Genomic DNA, 23,741 nt, shown 5'->3' with positions numbered 1-23,741 from the left:
CAATAGGGCAGCTCTTAGGCATTTTCTTTGTACAGTGACTAGAAAATCTTGATATGACTAGGCACCTCAGCTTTACCAGTAAGCTGATCAGATATAGCATATAGCAGTTTAATAGAGAGGTAACACTTCAGGTTTCAGAAGGCAGCAATAATTCTATTTTGGCTTTTATACTAAATGCTTATTATATTTAAGGTGACAATTGAAGCATATGATGTGAAGGTCATTAAGATTTAATGACAATCATTACAGTGTCTTGCAATGTACACACAACTGTATAATGCTTCTCTGGAATGAAAACAGTGTTGATTAATTGGATTTTACATACCCACACAGAGAAAACTTAAAAAATAACTATCAAAGGCAATGTACTATGCTGATGTACTAAATTCAAAGTATGCCACAGAACTGAAACACATGACTAACAACGTGCTTTCTTCTAGGAGAAAGCTGACCAGTTCTCAGGGAAAGCTAAGCCTACACCATTTATCCTAATAACCATGGCTTATATAAACACATCAGGTTCCCAGTAAAGAACCAAATCTAGGAATGTAAGTAAAACTTTGAGTGTTTTACATCTCTAGAACCTGGCTAAGGCTACACATCTATCTTCAAATCAGAAGCTGATATGAAATAGAGTGAGGTTCCCAGCTATGATAGAAAATAGAAAGGCTTCCAAGCACCATATTCCCTCAGGTTCCAGGAAAGCATCATGTGAGAAATAGAGAAGTAGGCAAAGAGGAAAGCTGGAAACATTCAGCTGTGATGTGATTCCCTGTACAAGGCATTTAAAGTTCAGGACTGGAGTGAACCATCATGCTTTTCATAATGCTGGGAGCTATCCGTTTAATAATGTTCCCAGATAAACGCAGGCATGATCGTGAGGGTAACCACAGTCCCAGCTTTTGACAGTCTATCTGCAGTCTGAGCATCCTTCAAGCCACTGACATTCTGTCCCTTGATCTCACAGATGTGGTTGTCAGTTAGAAGGCTATTACTGGTAGCAGAATTATCCTTCACTATGGATGAGATTTTAACACTTCTAACGATAAAGCAAATATCCAGGTGATGCACAGAGATAGCAGACACACAGAAGTGTGGAGAAGCCAGAGAGCACAGCTAGGAGAATCCCTGTTGCTCAGAGGATCATGTCAAGTACTCCCAGGCAGGAAGCGTTTGGTTTCTATCTCCAGCTGGGGACGATCCTCTCCCACAGAGTGCCATATCCTGGTTAATCAGGGAGATAGCTAACCACACAGGAGTGCAGAGAGGTTTGAGAGCACAGGGAGGACCACCCCTGCTGCTCAGAGGAACCAGCCCAAAATCCTGAGAACACAGGTACCCAGGATCAGCCTGGGACAGAAGACTTCTGATTTTTGTCTGCATCCAGATAAGATGCTGGGCCACAGAATTACATATAGAAATACCACCACAAGGAAGCTAGTCTTTCAGGAGTGCCTACCAATCTGTGTCCAAAGGTGAGGCCACCACCATTCTCAAATTTCTGGACAAAGTGGGACCTGCTAAGAACCATCAGGACACAGGAATCAAGAATCAGCTGGTGACAGGATACTTTTGATTTCTTTATGTACACCTGAGCTCACACATTATCCCAGCTCTGCATACATAAACTCCTCCTAGAGAGAATGGGTCTCCCTGGAGTTCAGATACATAGGCTAGCAGGACAGTTAAACCACAGTCAGAGACATCAAGACCAGCTAGCACCAGAGATAACCAGATGGCAAAAATCAAATGCAAGAACACTGGCAACAAACCAAGTCAACATGGAACCATGCGAACCCAGTTCTCCCACAACAGCAAGTCCTGGATACCCCAACACACCAGAAAAACAAGATCTGGATTTAAAATTACATCTCATGATGCTGATATAGGACGTCAGAGAGGACATAAATAGTTCCCTTAAATACAAACAGGAGAACATTTGTCAACAGGTAGAAGCCCTTAAAGAGAAAACACAAAACTTTCTTAAGGAATTACAGGAAAACACACACACACACACACACACACACACACACACACACACACACACACACACAAACCAAAGAAACAAAAAAAAACAGGTGAAGGAATTGAACAAAACCATACAGGATCTAATAGTGGAACTAGAAACAACAAAGAAATCACAAAGGGATACAACTCTGGAGATAGAAAACCTTGATAAGAATTCAAGAGTCATAGATACAAGCATCAGCAACAGAATAGAAGAGTTAGATGAAGGAATCTCAGATGCTGAAGATACCATAGAAAGCATTGACTCAACCATCAAGGAAAATGCAAAATGCAGAAACCGTGTAACCCAAAACATTCAGGAAATCCAGACCACAATGAGAAGAGCAAACCTAAGGACTACAGGTATAGAGGAGCATAAAGATTTACAACTTAATTGACCAGTAAATAACTTCAACAAAATTGTAGAAGAAAACTTCCCTGACGTAAAGAGAGAGATGCCTGTGACCATTCAAGAAGCCTACAGAAATCCAAACAGACTGGACAAGAACAGATATGCACTTGACAAAGAAAGACCATTCAAACCTGTAATGGAAAGGAAAACTTATCAGAATTACACCAGACTTCTCACCAGAGACCATGAAAACAAGGAGATCTTGTGCAGATCTCATACAGATCATAAGAGAAAACAAATGCTAGCCCAGACTACTATACCCACCAAAACTCTTATCACCATATATGGAAAAACTAAGATATTCCATGATAAAACAAAATTTGCCCAATATCTTTCCACAAATCCAGCCCTACAAAGGATAATATAAAATGCCAGCACAAGGAGGGAAACTACACCTTAGAAAAAGGAAGTAATAATCTTTCAACACATCCAAAAGAGGAGAAGCACTCAAACATAAAAATTACATCAAAAATAACCGGGAGCAACAATCACTTTTCCTTAATATCTCTTAATCTCAATGAACATAATTTACCAATAAAAACATAGACTAACAGACTGGATATGTAAACAGGATCCAGCATTTTGCTACATAGAAATCTACCTCAGTGACAAAGACAGGCACTCCAAGCTACAGGACCACATATGTAGGGACCTTGGTCAGACCTATACAGACTGCCTGATTGTTGCTTCCATCTCTGTAAATCTCTGTAAGCCTAGCTTATTTGATCCGGTGGGCTGTGTTTTCTTGGTATTTTCAACTGCTCTAACTACTGCAGTTTTTTACCCATTCTGTGGCGCTTCCGTGGCTCTGCCTATATTTCTGCCTATGTGCCTCTGCTTTAGGTCTCATTGGTTGCTGAATGGCAGGCATCAGATTAAAATTGTGCTAGCCAGTTCTCCAGGAGTATAACAATGAGCATAGCATAGTTATGCAAGGTTCCCATTGACAAACATAACAGAGTATCATTGATAGTGTCAGGGGTGGGTCTTGCCCATAGGATGGTTTAAAATTTGTGCTGGCAATTAATTGGAAATTGCCTCAGTTTCTCCTTCATCTTTGTCTAGGCAGTGTTTCCCATTAATAAATATATCCATTTTATGTTCTCAACACTACCTACCTCTCAACATTACCTGACAGTCACTACTCTATTCCCTTTCTCTCATAGGGTTTCCCCATGGGTCTACCTTGAACCTAATGCATCAAGTCTCTGCAGGATCAGGTGCATCCTCTCCTTTTGAGGCCACTCAAGGCAGCCTAGGTAGAAGAATGGCTCCAGAGACAGCCAATAGCTTCCAATCTAGTTATTGGGGGACCCACATGAAGACTGAGGTGCACATCTGCTAAATATATTATGGGGCCCTAAGTTCAACCCATGTGTGTGTGTGTGTGTGTGTGTGTGTGTGTGTGTGTGTGTGTGGTCTTTTGTTGGCTACTGAGTCTGTGAGAGCTCCCAAGAGGGCTGGTCCCCAGGTTTTGCCATTCTTCTCCAACATCCACTCTGCTGATTTTGTAGATGTGTGCCAAATGAGTCTGTTACTCTCAGTTTCTTTTCCTAACTAATGTGCAGTTAATTTTTCTTTAAATAAAAGTACTTTCTTTTCTTTATTCGATATAGTTTCATTTACATTTCAAATGATTTCCCCTTTTCTAGACCCCCAAACCCCGAAAGTCCCATCAGCCCCCTTCCCTCTCCATGTTCTCCCCCACACCCCTTCCCAATTCCCTGTTCTGGTTTTGTGCTATAATGCTTGACTGAGTCTTTCCAGAACTGGGGGCCACTCCTCTGTTCTTCTTGTACCTCATTTGATGTGTGGATTATGTTTTTGGTATTCCAGTTTTCTAGGTTAATATCCACTTATTAGTGAGTGCATACCATGATTCATTTTTTGAGTCTGGGTTACCTCACTTAGTATGATGTTCTCCAGCTCCATCCATTTGCCTAAGAATTTCATGAATTCATTGTTTCTAATGGCTGAATAGTACTCCACTGTGTATATATACCACATTTTTTTGCATCCACTCTTCTGTTGAGGGATACCTGGGTTCTTTCCAGCTTCTGGCAATTATAAATAGGGCTGCTATGAACATAGTGGAACATGTATCCTTATTACATGCTGGGGAAATCTTCTGGGTATATGCCCAGGAGTGGTATAGCAGGATCTTCTGGAAGTGAGGTGCCCAGTTTTCTGAGGAACTGCCAGACTGATTTCTAGAGTGGTTGTACCAATTTGCAACCCCACAAGCCGTGGAGGAGTGTTCTTCTTTCTCCACATCCTCGCCTACATCTGCTTCTCCTGAATTTTTAATCTTAGCCATTCTTACTGGTGTAAGGTGAAATCTCAGGGTTGTTTTGATTTGCATTTATAAAAGTGCTTTCTTGAGTACAGTTTGATCTGTCTCTTTTATTTGAGACAGTTTTTTATTCTGTAACAGCCATAGTAGTCCTGTGACTTACTCTGTAGTCAAGGCTGGTCTGGAACTCACAGAGATCTACCTGCTTTGGTGTTCCAAGTGTTGGGCTTAAGGAGTGCACCACCATATCTAACTTGAATTTAATTGAATGTGATCTCTTCTACTACATACCATTGCAAAATATCAAAACTCTTAGCATTATGGAACTAGAGCTGGATTTAACTGAGGGTTACTTATTGTGGAGATGGAGTGATGGCTCAGTGAGTCAGAGCAATAGTTGCTTCATCAGGAAAGCCTGGTTTAGTTCCCAACCTCCACTATGTGGCTCAGAACCATCCATTGGGAATTGTATTCCTTTGGAGTCTTAGCCCTCCTTCTGTCTGTAGGGTTCCAGGCATGCTTGCACATTACTGACACATGTTCATGTATACACCTACATTTACAACAAAAGAAAAGATTGCTTGTTGATCTTGATTCTTGAAATTTGGTTCCTAATTGGTCTGGAATCCCATATATGCTATAACTCCAGACGCAGGGGCTCTGAATCCCTTTTTGAGGCACAGGGACCGCACACATGAGACATGAACACTCACAGAAAACTGAACAAAATGCAAATGAACTTGTAGAAAATGAATTAAGTTGGGTGTGGTAGGGCTCACTTTTGTTGTTGTTGTTTTTTGAGACAGTTTTTCTCTGTGTAGCTCTGGCTGCCCTGGAACTCAGTCTTTAGACCAGACTGGCCTGGAACTGAGAAATCTGCCTGCCTCTGCCTTCCAAGTTTTGGGAATAAAGGAGTGCACCACCCCCGTCAGGCTGGAAGGGCTCACTTTTAATGCCATGAATTGTGATGGAAGGATTCTATTCTCCAGGGCATCCTGTTCTTTGTTCCCAAAGCCTGTTTAGAAAAATTAATCCAGGAGTGGTGTTACATGCCTTTATGGTCAGTATTTGGAGGCAGAGTCAAACTCTGCGTGAGTTTGAGACTATTCCAGAATATCCAGTGATATGAAGAGTGATGATGTCACCCGAAGTAAATATTCATTAGGTAGTATTAAATCAGATTGTAGGTAAAATAGTGTTAATTATTTTCTGAAAGGAATTTTTATAATTACTCTTGGCAGAACAGCTAGTACAATGACAGTTGTTTTGTTTTTCCATTACAAAGATTTATTCATCTTATTTTATTTTGGATTTTTTTGTTTTGTTTTTGGAGACAGGGTTTCTCTGTGTAACACTGGCTGTCCTGGCAATCAATCTGTAGACCAGGCTGGCCTTGAATTAAGAAATCTCTCTGCCTCTGGCTCCCAAGTGCTGGGATTGAAGGCATGTGCCACCACCTCCTGGCATTATTTTTGATTTCTTAACATAGGGCCTTTGTACGTAGTTCTAACTCTCCTGGAAGTGCTTATGTAAACAAGACTGCCTTCCACAAATGGAGATCCTCATCCATTTGCTTTGCAGGTAATGGGATTGAAAGGCTCTGTTATGATGCCCAGCCTTACTTCATTTTTACATGTTGTATGGATGGGTTAGTGTGTGAACTTGACACATTCTTTCACAGAGAAAGGAGCTTCAGTTGGGGAAATGCCTCCATGAGATTCAGCTGTGGGGTATTTTCTCAATTAGTGATCAAGGGGAGAGGGCCCCTCCTGGGTGGTACACTCATTTAATCCCTGTCATTGGGAGGCAGAGGCAGGCAGATTGCTGAGTTTTCTGAGGCCACCCAGGTTTGCAGGGTAGGTTCCAGGACTGCCAGGGCTACACAGAGAAACCCTGTCACAAACAAACAAACAAACAAACAAACAAACAAGTAATCCATAATCATAATCTTCCTTATAAAGCCAAAGTGTCCAAGTCCTTCGTTTAATCCAGCCTTCTCTAACATTTTTTCCAGACCCTGGAATTGGGTTACAGAGAAAACTAACCAAGGATGCTACTCCTTTCCAGGTTCCAGACAGCGCAGCTTTGGCACAACTAAAACCCTGAAGAAACAATGTCCATTGCCGTTATAACTAGAACTAGATAGGCCAGAACCTGTTGAAATCCTAGCAACTGCAATTAAATCTCTTTGGGGCTTCCAGTAAACATTCCTTGTGGTCTCACATTTCCAAACAGCACAGAAAATAATCTTCTGCACCACCCAACTATGACCATGGGATCTAGTCCTGCCATCTCAAGGACACATGTGAAAAGAACAAATGCTTAAATGGTCTCTAAGCACTGGATGTCTACATCCCACCTTTCAGATAAAACCTTCACATGACCAAGGATTTGTGGAGCAGGACTCTTTTCCATCATACTCAAGTGAACCTCCAAGGGGTAATTGCTTAGTTAAGTGCCTAAACTGGGAGTTGACAAAGATCCAAACAAGATCAAGCCTCCTGGTGTAAGGAGGGTGGCTTTGAGAATTGATAGAAAACACCTGCTATCCAGTAAGGGCAAAGACTACACTTTAGGTTAATTTAGATGGCTCATAGGGATCCTGAGATGCCTTCATCATTAGTATCATAATCAATAGAAGGCTCAGGATCTGTGTCCACTTGGCGAAACAATCTTTTCAGTAGTCATTGATCTCCAATTCCTTTATGTGAAAAAACACAAACAGGATCTCATTCCCGTATTAAAACAGGGTTGGGGCCATTCCAAAGTATTAGTTAAAGGATCTCAACATTTAACCATGGCATACGAGCTGGAAGTGTCTGGATGCCAGCGATGATCTACTGCAGACTGACCTTTAGCATCAGTTTACAAAAAATTAAAACAAATAATGCAAAAGCGAGATGTGCTTTTGGTGACCTTGGAAGTTAAAACTCACCCTGTTTTGTTTTCTAAAGCTAATTTTTCAGATACATTCAACAATTCCTTGTCCCATTGGATCATGAGGAATTTCAGTTTTATGTTCAATTCCAAATTCCTTGCAAAATTGTTCAAAGCTGTTTCCAGTGTATGCAGGCCCATTATCTGTCTTGCCAACTTTAGGCAGTCCCTTAGCAGTAAAAGTCTGTAAACAATGAACAATAACCTTTCTAGAAGGTTCTCCTCTTAAAGCAGTTGCAACTAGAAATCCTGAAAAGCTGTCAATAGTCATATGTGCTAAGAGAAAAACTCATATAGTTAAGTGCCTCCAACAAGGAAATGGAGAGAGCTTACATTAGCAGCTTGACAGAACATCTGAAAGCTCTACAACCAAATGAAACAAATACATCCAAGAGGAATACATGGCAGGGAATAAACAAATTCAAGGCCAAAATCAACAAAGTAGAAACAAAAAGAATTATACAAAGAATCAACAAAACCAAGAGTTGGTTCTTTGAGAAAATCAACAAGATAGATAAACACTTAGCAGACTAACAAGAAGGAATAGAGGAAACACGCAAATTAATAAAATTGGAATGAAAAGGGAGATATAACAACAGAAACTGCAGAAATTCCAAATATCATCAGATCCTACTACAAAAGCTTATACTCAACAAAATTGGGAAATCTGGATGAAATGGACAATTTTGTAGACACATGCCAGCTGCCAATGTTAAAACCTGATCAGATAAACCATCAAAATAGTCCCATAACACGTGAGGAAATAGATTCAGTTATTAACAGTCTTCCCAAAACACCACCATCACCACCACAACCACAACCACCACCACCACCACCACCACCAAAAACAACAACAACAACAGCAACAACAGCAAAAACAAAAACACAGGACCAGATGTGTTTGTTGGGAATTCTATCAGTTCTTCAAAGAAGACCTACTACGGATACTTTTCAAACTATTCCACAAATCAGAAACCCGAGGTATCCTTCACAATTCATTATATGAAGCCACAGTATTGCTTATACATAAACCAAACAAAGATTAAACAAGGAAAGAGAATTCCAGACCAATTTCCCTTGAGAACAGTGATCCAAAACTACTCAATAAAATTCTTGCTGATGGAATCCAAGAACACATCAAAACAGTAATTCACCAGGATCAAATAGGCTTCATCACAGCAATGCAAGTGTGGTTCAATATATAGAAATCTTTCAATGTAATCCACTACATAAAGAAACTCGAAAAAAAAATACCCCACAAGATCATTTAGTTAGATGCTGAGAAAGCATTTGACAAAATTCACTATCCCTTCATGTTAAAAGTCTTGGAATGATCAGGAATTCAAGGCCTATACCAAAACATAGTAAAAGCAATATACAGCAAACCAGAAGCCAACATCAAACTAAATAGAGGAAATTTGAAGTAATCCTACTAAAATTATGGTCCAGAAAATGTTGCCCACTCTTTCCCTATTTATTCAATATAGTACTTGAAGATCTATCTAGAGCATTTAGAGAACAAAAGGAGGTACAGTTTGTAACACTTGTCAAAATGTTACAAACTGGAAAGGAGGTAGTCAAAACATCACTATTTGCAGATGATATGATAGTATACTTATGCAACCCAATAAAACAACGCTAGAGAACTCCTACAACTGAGAAACAATTTCTGCCATGTGGCTGGATGTAAAATTAACTCAATCAAATCAGTAGCCTTCCTCTACTCAAAGGATAAATAAGCTGAGGAAGAAAATAGGGTAATGACACCCTTTACCATAGTCACAAATAACATTACATATCTTGGTGTCACTCTAAGTATGCAAGTGAAAAATTTGTATGACAAGAATTTCAAGTCTCTGAAGAAAGAAATCAAAGCAGATCTCAGAATATGGAAAGGTCTCTTTCATGATCATGGATTGGCAGAATTAAGGTAGTAAAAATGGCCACCTTGCCAAAAGCAAACTACAGATTCAATGCACTCCCAGTCAAAACTATATAACCAAGACATGCAGAACATATTTATACCTTAAAAACCAGACAGAAACAAAAGTAAGATGGCTACACACATTAAATTATTTAAACCAGACCAAAGGCCTGGTGTGGAAGGCATTCTCTTGGAGACATGGGATTAGGAATGTGATGAAAAATTGTGGGAGGGAGGTCTGGGAGGAAAGTAACAGCTGAACTGGGAAGTAATAAAAGTAAAATATAAAATGTAAAGAAATAAAGGATTACAAACCAAAAAATTTAAATTCATGGGTTCTATAAAATGAGGCTACACCTGGAGTAGCATCAAAGGGTGGGAGAGAATAATGGATTTGAATATTGCAAGTAGGAGGAGCCAAAGGGTGGGAGGGGCTTTGAATTCCAGGTTAGGAGAGATATATAAGGGCAGGTCTTCTAAGGAGAATTCAAAGACAGAGGACTGCGCAGGTTACAGGAAACCTCTTCATTCCTGGTGAATTGGTGAGTTGCATGAAATGTCTAAGGTTGCTATGTAAAGGGGATATCAAGTTGGGGAAAATTTGGGAGACAGTGGAGGAGGATTTTTGGTGATTTTTTTAGCCTGTATGGGTGTTTGATTGGTGAAGTATAAAATATTCCCTGTATACATGCAGAAGATGTTATTTAAATTTAGTAGATGGTTCAAGTCTATCCCATAAATGTGAACAGTGCAGAGCAGTGATTTGCCCTGATCGGGGCACTCTATGGATGAGCTTTCAAGAGACCTCAAGGGGCTCTATTCTTCATTCTAAGCACAAGATTGAATCCTGGGCTGTTCAGAAAGCCTGGATCAATAGATAGTGAGGCCTGTCTATAGGACAAAGGAAAGAATTGACAATGGGATCTCAAGTGACCTTGGGACCAATTGAGGCTCCAGATTGCCTAGATAAGGCATAGTAGTGGCATTCTGACTCAAAAGTGTGACATCTTGGATGGTGTTTGGCTGAGCAGGCCCTCCTTCATCTAAAATCTGTAACCATTTTGGATGCATGGACCACACCTTTAATCCCAGGACTCGGAAACTAATGGCAAGTGGGTTTTTGTAATTGTGAGCCCTGGCTTGCATGTATAGTGTGAATCAGGAAGTCAGGGGCATGCACATGGAACCTGCCTCAGTCTCAGAAGAGAAAGTTTGGAGAAATAAATAGGTGTTAGTGGTGGCCGGAAACGTGCATGTCCTCTTGGCATCAGGATGAGAAGAGACGCATTTTTTGAGATTGCTCCTAGAGAGTAAGGAAAATTTTTATTTTCTCGATGGAGCCCATGTTAGGAGGAAATCCTACAGGATGGCTCAGTTCTTTGTTACACACCTATAGTCTTAGCCCTGCTTGGGAAGTAACAGTTAGGCTGATCCTTCTGAATTCTGTTTCAGCCTTGTGTTCTGTTTGACTCACATACAGCATAGTTCATTTAGCGAAACTCAGTCACAAAAGAAAAGAGTACAAAAAAAGTCTGTGATCTGGCCATATTTCTGTTAGATATTAAGTTGTGGCTACAGACTGGATGTTACAACAGGGTGTGTATAGCTGCTGGATTCTAGAGGATGAAAGGAGGAGCCTGTGGGAGGGTTCTTGATAGGGAGATTCAATTAAGGCTAAGTCCTTGGTATAGCACTTCAATATCAGGGGATCTGGCTTAGGTGTATGTGCCTTCTGACATCCAGAGTAATTAGATCATCAATGCTCTTGTTTAGAATACGGGAGTGGAAAGGGTCCATGGAAATGGGACATGTTCCATTGCCCTTGATTCTTTATTTTGTCACAGGGTGTCATACTGCAAGGAGGAGAAACTGGGATCATGTTTTTCCAATTATGATAATATTCCTTTGTTTAAAAAATATTTAATCTTTTTTACAATCCAGATTTTATCCCCCTTCTGGTCCTCCCACGGAAAGTTCCACATCCTGTAAGTCTAGTTTCCTTCTCAGGGAGAATGTCTTCACCCCACCCCCTACCTATAAGAACTCCCTGCCCACTTCGGGCCTCCAGTCTTTTTAGGGATAGGTACATCTTTTCTGAGGGAGTACAGTCCCACAGTTTTCTGCTGAGTATGTGTTGGGGGCCTCATATCAGCTGGTGTACGCTTAATTGGTGGTTGCCTAGTTTCTGAGAGATCTTGGGGGGTTCAGGTTAGTTGAGACTGCTGCTTTCTTTCTTCTATCTCTTGTATTCTCCTGGTAATGATTAATTATCCCAGATCTCATTCCTTGGTTTTCAATTTCCAGGGTTGCCTATATTTGTCTTTGTTATATCTACTTCCAATTCTAGGTCTTGGACTGCATTAATAAAAACTTTCACTTTTTTGATTGTATCTTCCTGTATTGCTTATGGGATTTATGTGTTTCCTCTCTAAGTGCTTCTACCTGTTCACTTGCGTTTTCTTATATTTCTTTATGTGAGTTATTTATATCTCTTTAAAAGGATTCTATTATCATTAAGATAAGATTTTAGGTCATCTTCCTGACTTTCAAGTGCATTTGTCTATCCAGGGCTTGCTGTGGTGGGAGAAGTAGTTTCTGATAATGCCAAAGTTTACTGGCTTCTGTTTCTCATGGTCTTGCTCTTGCCTCTTGTCATATGGTTATAGGGAGTTTTTTTCTGGTTGGGGTGTTTCTGTTTGGGAGTTGTCTTTTTTGTCCCTAGGTTGACTCAAGTCTCATGGTAGGCCAGTTGCCTTGGATGTGGCAAACCTCCTGTGGGATCTTCTGACTGTGGAACCTTCAGAGGGGCATGTACACTGGTGACTTGTTGCCCTGGTGGCCGTGTGTCTTCAGGGAGGCCTTCTTGAAGACCTTTGAATTGTGGGTTCTTTAGAGAGGCAGAGAAGCTGGAGATATGTTGCCCTGGCTGTGACACATCTACTGGGATGCCTTCATACTGTTTACTCTTGAGAGGATTTGTCAAGCTGTTGCCCTATGTTTAGCTGTTAACCAGGGAAGCATAAGTACTGTAGGTTTTGTTTCCCTGCATGCAAAAGAATTCCAGAGAGGCTTTCAGACTGTCGATTCAGTTTCTCTGCATGCTGCAGTGCCCCTGGGAGGTCTTCAGACTTTGGTGTCAGTTGTCCATTTACTCTGTTTGCAGAATTCCTGGGTTTGTGATTTGACTTTTGTGTCAGTTGCCCTGCATGCCACAGAAATCCTGTGAAGCCTTCAGGCTTTTATTTTCATGGGCAGAGGCAGACTAGCTAGTAGTCTGTCCCAACAAAATTTCACAGCCAGAAGTGTAGGATATGGAAAATTTAAACATTGGAAATGAACATTCAATTGCCAGCTTACCTGGACTGGCAACCTCTTGTTAATACTGGAGCCAAGTGCATATTTATTTCAATACTGAGAATACTTGTAAGATTTGGAAACAGAGGCAGTTGTTCAGAAAGAATGAAGCTCCTGTTCGATTCCTGCTCTGTAACAGTCCAAACCAAATGCTGGGTAGGCAGTATGGGTAAATCAGTGCTCTCTGTACGTTTTTTGACGTGTTTTCTTTTACTAGATTCTCCAGAACATATTCCAATAGGTTCGGAACACACATAGGGCTGAAGATCCCTCCTTGTATCCAAAATTCCAAATGCCTTCAAGTGCACCCATAGAAACCAGACCCCAAAGGCTTCAAGAGACTGCAAGGAACTTACACTTTCAAGTTTATTACAGTCCCATATTGACCCCAACAAATCCAATGCAATCAAGTCTTTCAGTCCCTGAAAGGGACCTACATCAGCAAGAGTTCCAAGGACCATCAAGAAAATCAGGTATCCAAATGCAACTAGATCCTGTACTGGGCCCAGGTTTACCTACTTTGAAAAAACCCTCAGGGCGTCTAAGTTATCAAATACATAATTGAAATCTTGTTTCCATGTTCTCATAGGATCTGTGGTACTGTCAGAGAAATATGGTGACCATCAATCTGACCCTGTGACTTCAAGAAAGGTGCGGAAGGAACGCATTGTGTACTCCAAAAAACAAAAGCACCTGCTGCAAGAACATTTTGATAAGTGTCAGTACCCAAACCAGGATCAATGTGTGAAGCTGGCAGAGTTAGTTGGTGTGACAGCGAGGGACATCAAGGTCTGCCCCTCTCTTTTCCCTCAATCCAATAGCAAAAATCTACACTTTCCCATCAGAAACTTTAATTTTGTTCTTAAATGCTTAGGGCAGTGATGACAGTTTTAGGTGGTGGATATTTATGAATCAAATGCTGGGACTCAAATTTTTATCAACCTGGTAGCAATATAGAATAGCATTGTTTCCATGCAGGGTCTCAGAAACCTAATCATCAGAGCTCCTGCTAAAATACAGGACACACTGGCTCAATCTCCCCAGTCTTATGTTGTCTGGTCATACACAATCTACTTTATTATAATATCTTAGCCATCTTGAGTTTCCTGCTTCTTTGTTTCTGACATGTGAATCATTGCTATACAAACACCTTTTATCCAAAATCTTCACCTTGTGGTCCTGTTAGGGGACAACAGGCATTCTTCTGATATCTTCTTTCTTTTCCAGATCTGGTTTAAGAACAGCCGAGCTAAGTACAAGCGGATGGCTCTCGAGAATATTACAGAAGCTTTGCCAGAGACCAATGGAAGTTCAAAACCAGTTTTTGAATCAACCCACTTTCCTGGTTCCATACCTCTTGTTGCTGCTGAGAATGGAGAGCCCATGTGTTCAGGCACATTTAGTGAGGTTTCCATTCCCAAACTCAACTGCATCCAGGAATCTTCTCTGCATCATTATCAGGCCAGTGATGCAGACAGGTGTAGTCAGCAGGAAGATCTGCTTGTTGGCCATGCTCCCATTATAGATTGGGATTCTGGTCAATCAGCAGCAGTTGAAGCCCAGACTGATCTAGCAGTGACTGAATCTACAGATGTCCTTGAAGCTGCCACCCATTGGCCAGAGGAGGCTCAAGGTTCAGGTCCATCTGCAGAGGAACTCTGGCAAAGAATCCTTGACGACTTGGAGAAATCCGAGGACTGGCTTACTCCAGTGACTGAATCTACAGATGTCCTAGAAGCTGCCACCCATTGCCCAGAGGAGGCTCAAGGTTCAGGTCCATCTGCAGGGGAACTCTGGCAAAGAATCATTGACGACTTTGACATACCCGAGGACTGGCTTACTCCAGTGACTGAATCTACAGATGTCCTAGAAGCTGCCACCCATTGCCCAGAGGAGGCTCGAGGTTCAGGTCCATCTGCAGAGGAACTCTGGCAAAGAATCCTTGACGACTTTGACAAATCCGAGGACTGGCTTACTCTGGATTACACCCCAAATCCAACTTACTTCTCTCAGCTCCTTGACCATTCCAGACATTTATAGTCATGAAGAAGTGTGTTATGTACACCCTTCATCTCAGTATTTGTGGGAATTAACCAGGCCTTTCTGTAGACGTTGTGTACCACTGTGGTTTATATAGAGGGGTTGTTTCAAAGCAACTGTAAATATTCATTCTTCATTGTTACATTATGTTCTCATGAAATAAAAGGAGAAATAGTTCCTGAAAATTATTTTATTACATATATTATCCATTTACATTCCAGTCACTACTGCATATGTCCCACTGACCTATAGTTCTTCACCCAACACATTAGGTAAAGTTTTCCCCTAATATTTTTTAACGTTTTTTACCTTTATTACGATAGTATCACATACTATAATGGAATAGGAGATTAACTAATTCAGAAAGAAATAAATCAGGATAAAGTGTCCTTGCCATTTTTGTTTACATTAAGGATTCAGAAAGTGGAACAAATTAAGACGACTAGGTAAACACCTAAAACCATGCCAACTTAGCTAAAGTTACATAATATTAGGATTCAAACCCTAATTTAGATATTACCAAATTATTCTCTAAGTAAATAAGAGACCCAAAACGTTATTGAGTATAACAACTTACACATGAAATATACAGCACTTTGTTTTCTCAGAAAGCAATAGGGCAGCTCTTAGGCATTTTCTTTGTACAGTGACTAGAAAATCTTGATATGACTAGGCACCTCAGCTTTACCAGTAAGCTGATCAGATATAGCATATAGCAGTTTAATAGAGAGGTAACACTTCAGGTTTCAGAAGGCAGCAATAATTCTATTTTGGCTTTTATACTAAATGCTTATTATATTTAAGGTGACAATTGAAGCATATGATGTGAAGGTCATTAAGATTTAATGACAATCATTACAGTGTCTTGCAATGTACACACAACTGTATAATGCTTCTCTGGAATGAAAACAGTGTTGATTAATTGGATTTTACATACCCACACAGAGAAAACTTAAAAAATAACTATCAAAGGCAATGTACTATGCTGATGTACTAAATTCAAAGTATGCCACAGAACTGAAACACATGACTAACACCGTGCTTTGTCCTAGGAGAAAGCTGACCAGTTCTCAGGGAAAGCTAAGCCTACACCATTTATCCTAATAACCATGGCTTATATAAACACATCAGGTTCCCAGTAAAGAACCAAATCTAGGAATGTAAGTAAAACTTTGAGTGTTTTACATCTCTAGAACCTGGCTAAGGCTACACATCTATCTTCAAATCAGAAGCTGATATGAAATAGAGTGAGGTTCCCAGCTATGATAGAAAATAGAAAGGCTTCCAAGCACCATATTCCCTCAGGTTCCAGGAAAGCATCATGTGAGAAATAGAGAAGTAGGCAAAGAGGAAAGCTGGAAACATTCAGCTGTGATGTGATTCCCTGTACAAGGCATTTAAAGTTCAGGACTGGAGTGAACCATCAGGCTTTTCATAATGCTGGGAGCTATCCGTTTAATAATGTTCCCAGATAAAAGCAGGCATGATCGTGAGGGTAACCACAGTCCCAGCTTTTGACAGTCTATCTGCAGTCTGAGCATCCTTCAAGCCACTGACATTCTGTCCCTTGATCTCACAGATGTGGTTGTCAGTTAGAAGGCTATTACTGGTAGCAGAATTATCCTTCACTATGGATGAGATTTTAACACTTCTAACGATAAAGCAAATATCCAGGTGATGCACAGAGATAGCAGACACACAGAAGTGTGGAGAAGCCAGAGAGCACAGCTAGGAGAATCCCTGTTGCTCAGAGGATCATGTCAAGTACTCCCAGGCAGGAAGCGTTTGGTTTCTATCTCCAGCTGGGGACGATCCTCTCCCACAGAGTGCCATATCCTGGTTAATCAGGGAGATAGCTAACCACACAGGAGTGCAGAGAGGTTTGAGAGCACAGGGAGGACCACCCCTGCTGCTCAGAGGAACCAGCCCAAAATCCTGAGAACACAGGTACCCAGGATCAGCCTGGGACAGAAGACTTCTGATTTTTGTCTGCATCCAGATAAGATGCTGGGCCACAGAATTACATATAGAAATACCACCACAAGGAAGCTAGTCTTTCAGGAGTGCCTACCAATCTGTGTCCAAAGGTGAGGCCACCACCATTCTCAAATTTCTGGACAAAGTGGGACCTGCTAAGAACCATCAGGACACAGGAATCAAGAATCAGCTGGTGACAGGATACTTTTGATTTCTTTATGTACACCTGAGCTCACACATTATCCCAGCTCTGCATACATAAACTCCTCCTAGAGAGAATGGGTCTCCCTGGAGTTCAGATACATAGGTTAGCAGGACAGTTAAACCACAGTCAGAGACATCAAGACCAGCTAGCACCAGAGATAACCAGATGGCAAAAATCAAATGCAAGAACACTGGCAACAAACCAAGTCAACATGGAACCATGCGAACCCAGTTCTCCCACAACAGCAAGTCCTGGATACCCCAACACACCAGAAAAACAAGATCTGGATTTAAAATTACATCTCATGATGCTGATATAGGACGTCAGAGAGGACATAAATAGTTCCCTTAAATACAAACAGGAGAACATTTGTCAACAGGTAGAAGCCCTTAAAGAGAAAACACAAAACTTTCTTAAGGAATTACAGGAAAACACACACACACACACACACACACACACACACACACACACACACACACACACAAACCAAAGAAACAAAAAAAAACAGGTGAAGGAATTGAACAAAACCATACAGGATCTAATAGTGGAACTAGAAACAACAAAGAAATCACAAAGGGATACAACTCTGGAGATAGAAAACCTTGGTAAGAATTCAAGAGTCATAGATACAAGCATCAGCAACAGAATAGAAGAGTTATATGAAGGAATCTCAGATGCTGAAGATACCATAGAAAGCATTGACTCAACCATCAAGGAAAATGCAAAATGCAGAAACCGTGTAACCCAAAACATTCAGGAAATCCAGACCACAATGAGAAGAGCAAACCTAAGGACTACAGGTATAGAGGAGCATAAAGATTTACAACTTAATTGACCAGTAAATAACTTCAACAAAATTGTAGAAGAAAACTTCCCTGATGTAAAGAGAGAGATGCCTGTGACCATTCAAGAAGCCTACAGAAATCCAAACAGACTGGACAAGAACAGATATGCACTTGACAAAGAAAGACCATTCAAACCTGTAATGGAAAGGAAAACTTATCAGAATTACACCAGACTTCTCACCAGAGACCATGAAAACAAGGAGATCTTGTGCAGATCTCATACAGATCATAAGAGAAAACAAATGCTAGCCCAGACTACTATACCCACCAAAACTCTTATCACCATATATGGAAAAACTAAGATATTCCATGATAAAACAAAATTTGCCCAATATCTTTCCACAAATCCAGCCCTACAAAGGATAATATAAAATGCCAGCACAAGGAGGGAAACTACACCTTAGAAAAAGGAAGTAATAATCTTTCAACACATCCAAAAGAGGAGAAGCACTCAAACATAAAAATTACATCAAAAATAACCGGGAGCAACAATCACTTTTCCTTAATATCTCTTAATCTCAATGAACATAATTTACCAATAAAAACATAGACTAACAGACTGGATATGTAAACAGGATCCAGCATTTTGCTACATAGAAATCTACCTCAGTGACAAAGACAGGCACTCCAAGCTACAGGACCACATATGTAGGGACCTTGGTCAGACCTATACAAACTGCCTGATTGTTGCTTCCATCTCTGTAAATCTCTGTAAGCCTAGCTTATTTGATCCGGTGGGCTGTGTTTTCTTGGTATTTTCAACTGCTCTAACTACTGCAGTCTTTTACCCGTTCTGTGGCGCTTCCGTGGCTCTGCCTATATTTCTGCCTATGTGCCTCTGCTTTAGGTCTCATTGGTTGCTGAATGGCAGGCATCAGATTAAAATTGGGCTAGCCAGTTCTCCAGGAGTATAACAATGAGCATAGCATAGTTATGCAAGGTTCCCATTGACAAACATAACAGAGTATCATTGATAGTGTCAGGGGTGGGTCTTGCCCATAGGATGGTTTAAAATTTGTGCTGGCAATTAATTGGAAATTGCCTCAGTTTCTCCTTCATCTTTGTCTAGGCAGTGTTTCCCATTAATAAATATATCCATTTTATGTTCTCAACACTACCTACCTCTCAACATTACCTGACAGTCACTACTCTATTCCCTTTCTCTCATAGGGTTTCCCCATGGGTCTACCTTGAACCTAATGCATCAAGTCTCTGCAGGATCAGGTGCATCCTCTCCTTTTGAGGCCACTCAAGGCAGCCTAGGTAGAAGAATGGCTCCAGAGACAGCCAATAGCTTCCAATCTAGTTATTGGGGGACCCACATGAAGACTGAGGTGCACATCTGCTAAATATATTATGGGGGCCTAAGTTCAACCCATGTGTGTGTGTGTGTGTGTGTGTGTGTGTGGTCTTTTGTTGGCTACTGAGTCTGTGAGAGCTCCCAAGAGGGCTGGTCCCCAGGTTTTGCCATTCTTCTCCAACATCCACTCTGCTGATTTTGTAGATGTGTGCCAAATGAGTCTGTTACTCTCAGTTTCTTTTCCTAACTAATGTGCAGTTAATTTTTCTTTAAATAAAAGTACTTTCTTTTCTTTATTCGATATAGTTTCATTTACATTTCAAATGATTTCCCCTTTTCTAGACCCCCAAACCCCGAAAGTCCCATCAGCCCCCTTCCCTCCCCCTGTTCTCCCCCCCACCCCTTCCCAATTCCCTGTTCTGGTTTTGTGCTATAATGCTTGACTGAGTCTTTCCAGAACTGGGGGCCACTCCTCTGTTCTTCTTGTACCTCATTTGATGTGTGGATTATGTTTTTGGTATTCCAGTTTTCTAGGTTAATATCCACTTATTAGTGAGTGCATACCATGATTCATTTTTTGAGTCTGGGTTACCTCACTTAGTATGATGTTCTCCAGCTCCATCCATTTGCCTAAGAATTTCATGAATTCATTGTTTCTAATGGCTGAATAGTACTCCACTGTGTATATATACCACATTTTTTTGCATCCACTCTTCTGTTGAGGGATACCTGGGTTCTTTCCAGCTTCTGGCAATTATAAATAGGGCTGCTATGAACATAGTGGAACATGTATCCTTATTACATGCTGGGGAAATCTTCTGGGTATATGCCCAGGAGTGGTATAGCAGGATCTTCTGGAAGTGAGGTGCCCAGTTTTCTGAGGAACTGCCAGACTGATTTCTAGAGTGGTTGTACCAATTTGCAACCCCACAAGCCGTGGAGGAGTGTTCTTCTTTCTCCACATCCTCGCCTACATCTGCTTCTCCTGAATTTTTAATCTTAGCCATTCTTACTGGTGTAAGGTGAAATCTCAGGGTTGTTTTGATTTGCATTTATAAAAGTGCTTTCTTGAGTACAGTTTGATCTGTCTCTTTTATTTGAGACAGTTTTTTATTCTGTAACAGCCATAGTAGTCCTGTGACTTACTCTGTAGTCAAGGCTGGTCTGGAACTCACAGAGATCTACCTGCTTTGGTGTTCCAAGTGTTGGGCTTAAGGAGTGCACCACCATATCTAACTTGAATTTAATTGAATGTGATCTCTTCTACTACATACCATTGCAAAATATCAAAACTCTTAGCATTATGGAATAGAGCTGGATTTAACTGAGGGTTACTTATTGTGGAGATGGAGTGATGGCTCAGTGAGTCAGAGCAATAGTTGCTTCATCAGGAAAGCCTGGTTTAGTTCCCAACCTCCACTATGTGGCTCAGAACCATCCATTGGGAATTGTATTCCTTTGGAGTCTTAGCCCTCCTTCTGTCTGTAGGGTTCCAGGCATGCTTGCACATTACTGACACATGTTCATGTATACACCTACATTTACAACAAAAGAAAAGATTGCTTGTTGATCTTGATTCTTGAAATTTGGTTCCTAATTGGTCTGGAATCCCATATATGCTATAACTCCAGACGCAGGGGCTCTGAATCCCTTTTTGAGGCACAGGGACCGCACACATGAGACATGAACACTCACAGAAAACTGAACAAAATGCAAATGAACTTGTAGAAAATGAATTAAGTTGGGTGTGGTAGGGCTCACTTTTGTTGTTGTTGTTTTTTGAGACAGTTTTTCTCTGTGTAGCTCTGGCTGCCCTGGAACTCAGTCTTTAGACCAGACTGGCCTGGAACTGAGAAATCTGCCTGCCTCTGCCTTCCAAGTTTTGGGAATAAAGGAGTGCACCACCCCCGTCAGGCTGGAAGGGCTCACTTTTAATGCCATGAATTGTGATGGAAGGATTCTATTCTCCAGGGCATCCTGTTCTTTGTTCCCAAAGCCTGTTTAGAAAAATTAATCCAGGAGTGGTGTTACATGCCTTTATGGTCAGTATTTGGAGGCAGAGTCAAACTCTGAGTGAGTTTGAGACTATTCCAGAATATCCAGTGATATGAAGAGTGATGATGTCACCCGAAGTAAATATTCATTAGGTAGTATTAAATCAGATTGTAGGTAAAATAGTGTTAATTATTTTCTGAAAGGAATTTTTATAATTACTCTTGGCAGAACAGCTAGTACAATGACAGTTGTTTTGTTTTTCCATTACAAAGATTTATTCATCTTATTTTATTTTGGATTTTTTTGTTTTGTTTTTGGAGACAGGGTTTCTCTGTGTAACACTGGCTGTCCTGGCAATCAATCTGTAGACCAGGCTGGCCTTGAATTAAGAAATCTCTCTGCCTCTGGCTCCCAAGTGCTGGGATTGAAGGCATGTGCCACCACCTCCTGGCATTATTTTTGATTTCTTAACATAGGGCCTTTGTACGTAGTTCTAACTCTCCTGGAAGTGCTTATGTAAACAAGACTGCCTTCCACAAATGGAGATCCTCATCTACTTGCTTTGCAGGTAATGGGATTGAAAGGCTCTGTTATGATGCCCAGCCTTACTTCATTTTTACATGTTGTACTGGATGGGTTAGTGTGTGAACTTGACACATTCTTTCACAGAGAAAGGAGCTTCAGTTGGGGAAATGCCTCCATGAGATTCAGCTGTGGGGTATTTTCTCAATTAGTGATCAAGGGGAGAGGGCCCCTCCTGGGTGGTACACTCATTTAATCCCTGTCATTGGGAGGCAGAGGCAGGCAGATTGCTGAGTTTTCTGAGACCACCCAGGTTTGCAGGGTAGGTTCCAGGACTGCCAGGGCTACACAGAGAAACCCTGTCACAAACAAACAAACAAACAAACAAACAAACAAACAAACAAACAAGTAGTCCATAATCATAATCTTCCTTATAAAGCCAGAGTGTCCAAGTCCTTCCCTTAATCCAGCCTTCTCTAACATTTTTTCCAGACACTGGAATTGGGTTACAGAGAAAACTAACCAAGGATGCTACTCCTTTCCAGGTTCCAGACAGCGCAGCTTTGGCACAACTAAAACCCTGAAGAAACAATGTCCATTGCCGTTATAACTAGAACTACATAGGCCAGAACCTGTTGAAATCCTAGCAACTGTAATTACATCCCTTTGGGGCTTCCAGTAAACATTCCTTGTGGTCTCACATTTCCAAACAGCACAGAAAATAATCTTCTACACCACCCAATTATGACCATGGGATCTAGTCCTGCCATCTCAAGGACACATGTGAAAAGAACAAATGCTTAAATGGTCTCTAAGCACTGGATGTCTACATCCCACCTTTCAGATAAAACCTTCACATGACCAAGGATTTGGGGAGCAGGACTCTTTTCCATCATACTCAAGTGAACCTCCAAGGGGTAACTGCTTAGTTAAGTGCCTAAACTGGGAGCTGACAAAGATCCAAACAAGATCAAGCCTCCTGGTGTAAGGAGGGTGGCTTTGAGAATTGATAGAAAACACCTGCTATCCAGTAAGGGCAAAGACTACGCTTCAGGTTAATTTAGATGGCTCATAGGGATCCTGAGATGCCTTCATCATTAGTATCATAATCATTAGAAGGCTCAGGATCTGTGTCCACTTGGCGAAACAATCTTTTCAGTAGTCATTGATCTCCAATTCCTTTATGTGAAAAAACACAAACAGGATCTCATTCCCATATTAAAACAGGGTTGGGGCCATTCCAAAGTATTAGTTAAAGGATCTCAACATTTAACCATGGCATATGAGCTGGAAGTGTCTGGATGCCAGCGATGATCTACTGCAGACTGACCTTTAGCATCAGTTTACAAAAAATTAAAACAAATAATGCAAAAGCGAGATGTGCTTTTGGTGACCTTGGAAGTTAAAACTCACCCTGTTTTGTTTTCTAAAGCTAATTTTTCAGATACATTCAACAATTCCTTCTCCCATTGGATCATGAGGAATTTCAGTTTTATGTTCAATTCCAAATATCTTGCAAAATTGTTCAAAGCTGTTTCCAGTGTATGCAGGCCCATTATCTGTCTTGCCAACTTTAGGCAGTCCCTTAGCAGTAAAAGCCTGTAAACAATGAACAATAACCTTTCTAGAAGGTTCTCCTCTTAAAGCAGTTGCAACTAGAAATCCTGAAAAGCTGTCAATAGTCATATGTGCTAAGAGAAAAACTCATATAGTTAAGTGCCTCCAACAAGGAAATGGAGAGAGCTTACATTAGCAGCTTGACAGAACATCTGAAAGCTCTACAACCAAATGAAACAAATACATCCAAGAGGAATACATGGCAGGGAATAAACAAATTCAAGGCCAAAATCAACAAAGTAGAAACAAAAAGAATTATACAAAGAATCAACAAAACCAAGAGTTGGTTCTTTGAGAAAATCAGCAAGATAGA

This window comes from Apodemus sylvaticus, chromosome 1 (genome assembly GCF_947179515.1).
Source record: "Apodemus sylvaticus chromosome 1, mApoSyl1.1, whole genome shotgun sequence".
NCBI lineage: Eukaryota > Metazoa > Chordata > Mammalia > Rodentia > Muridae > Apodemus > Apodemus sylvaticus.
Note: the sequence above shows the minus strand (reverse complement) of the source record.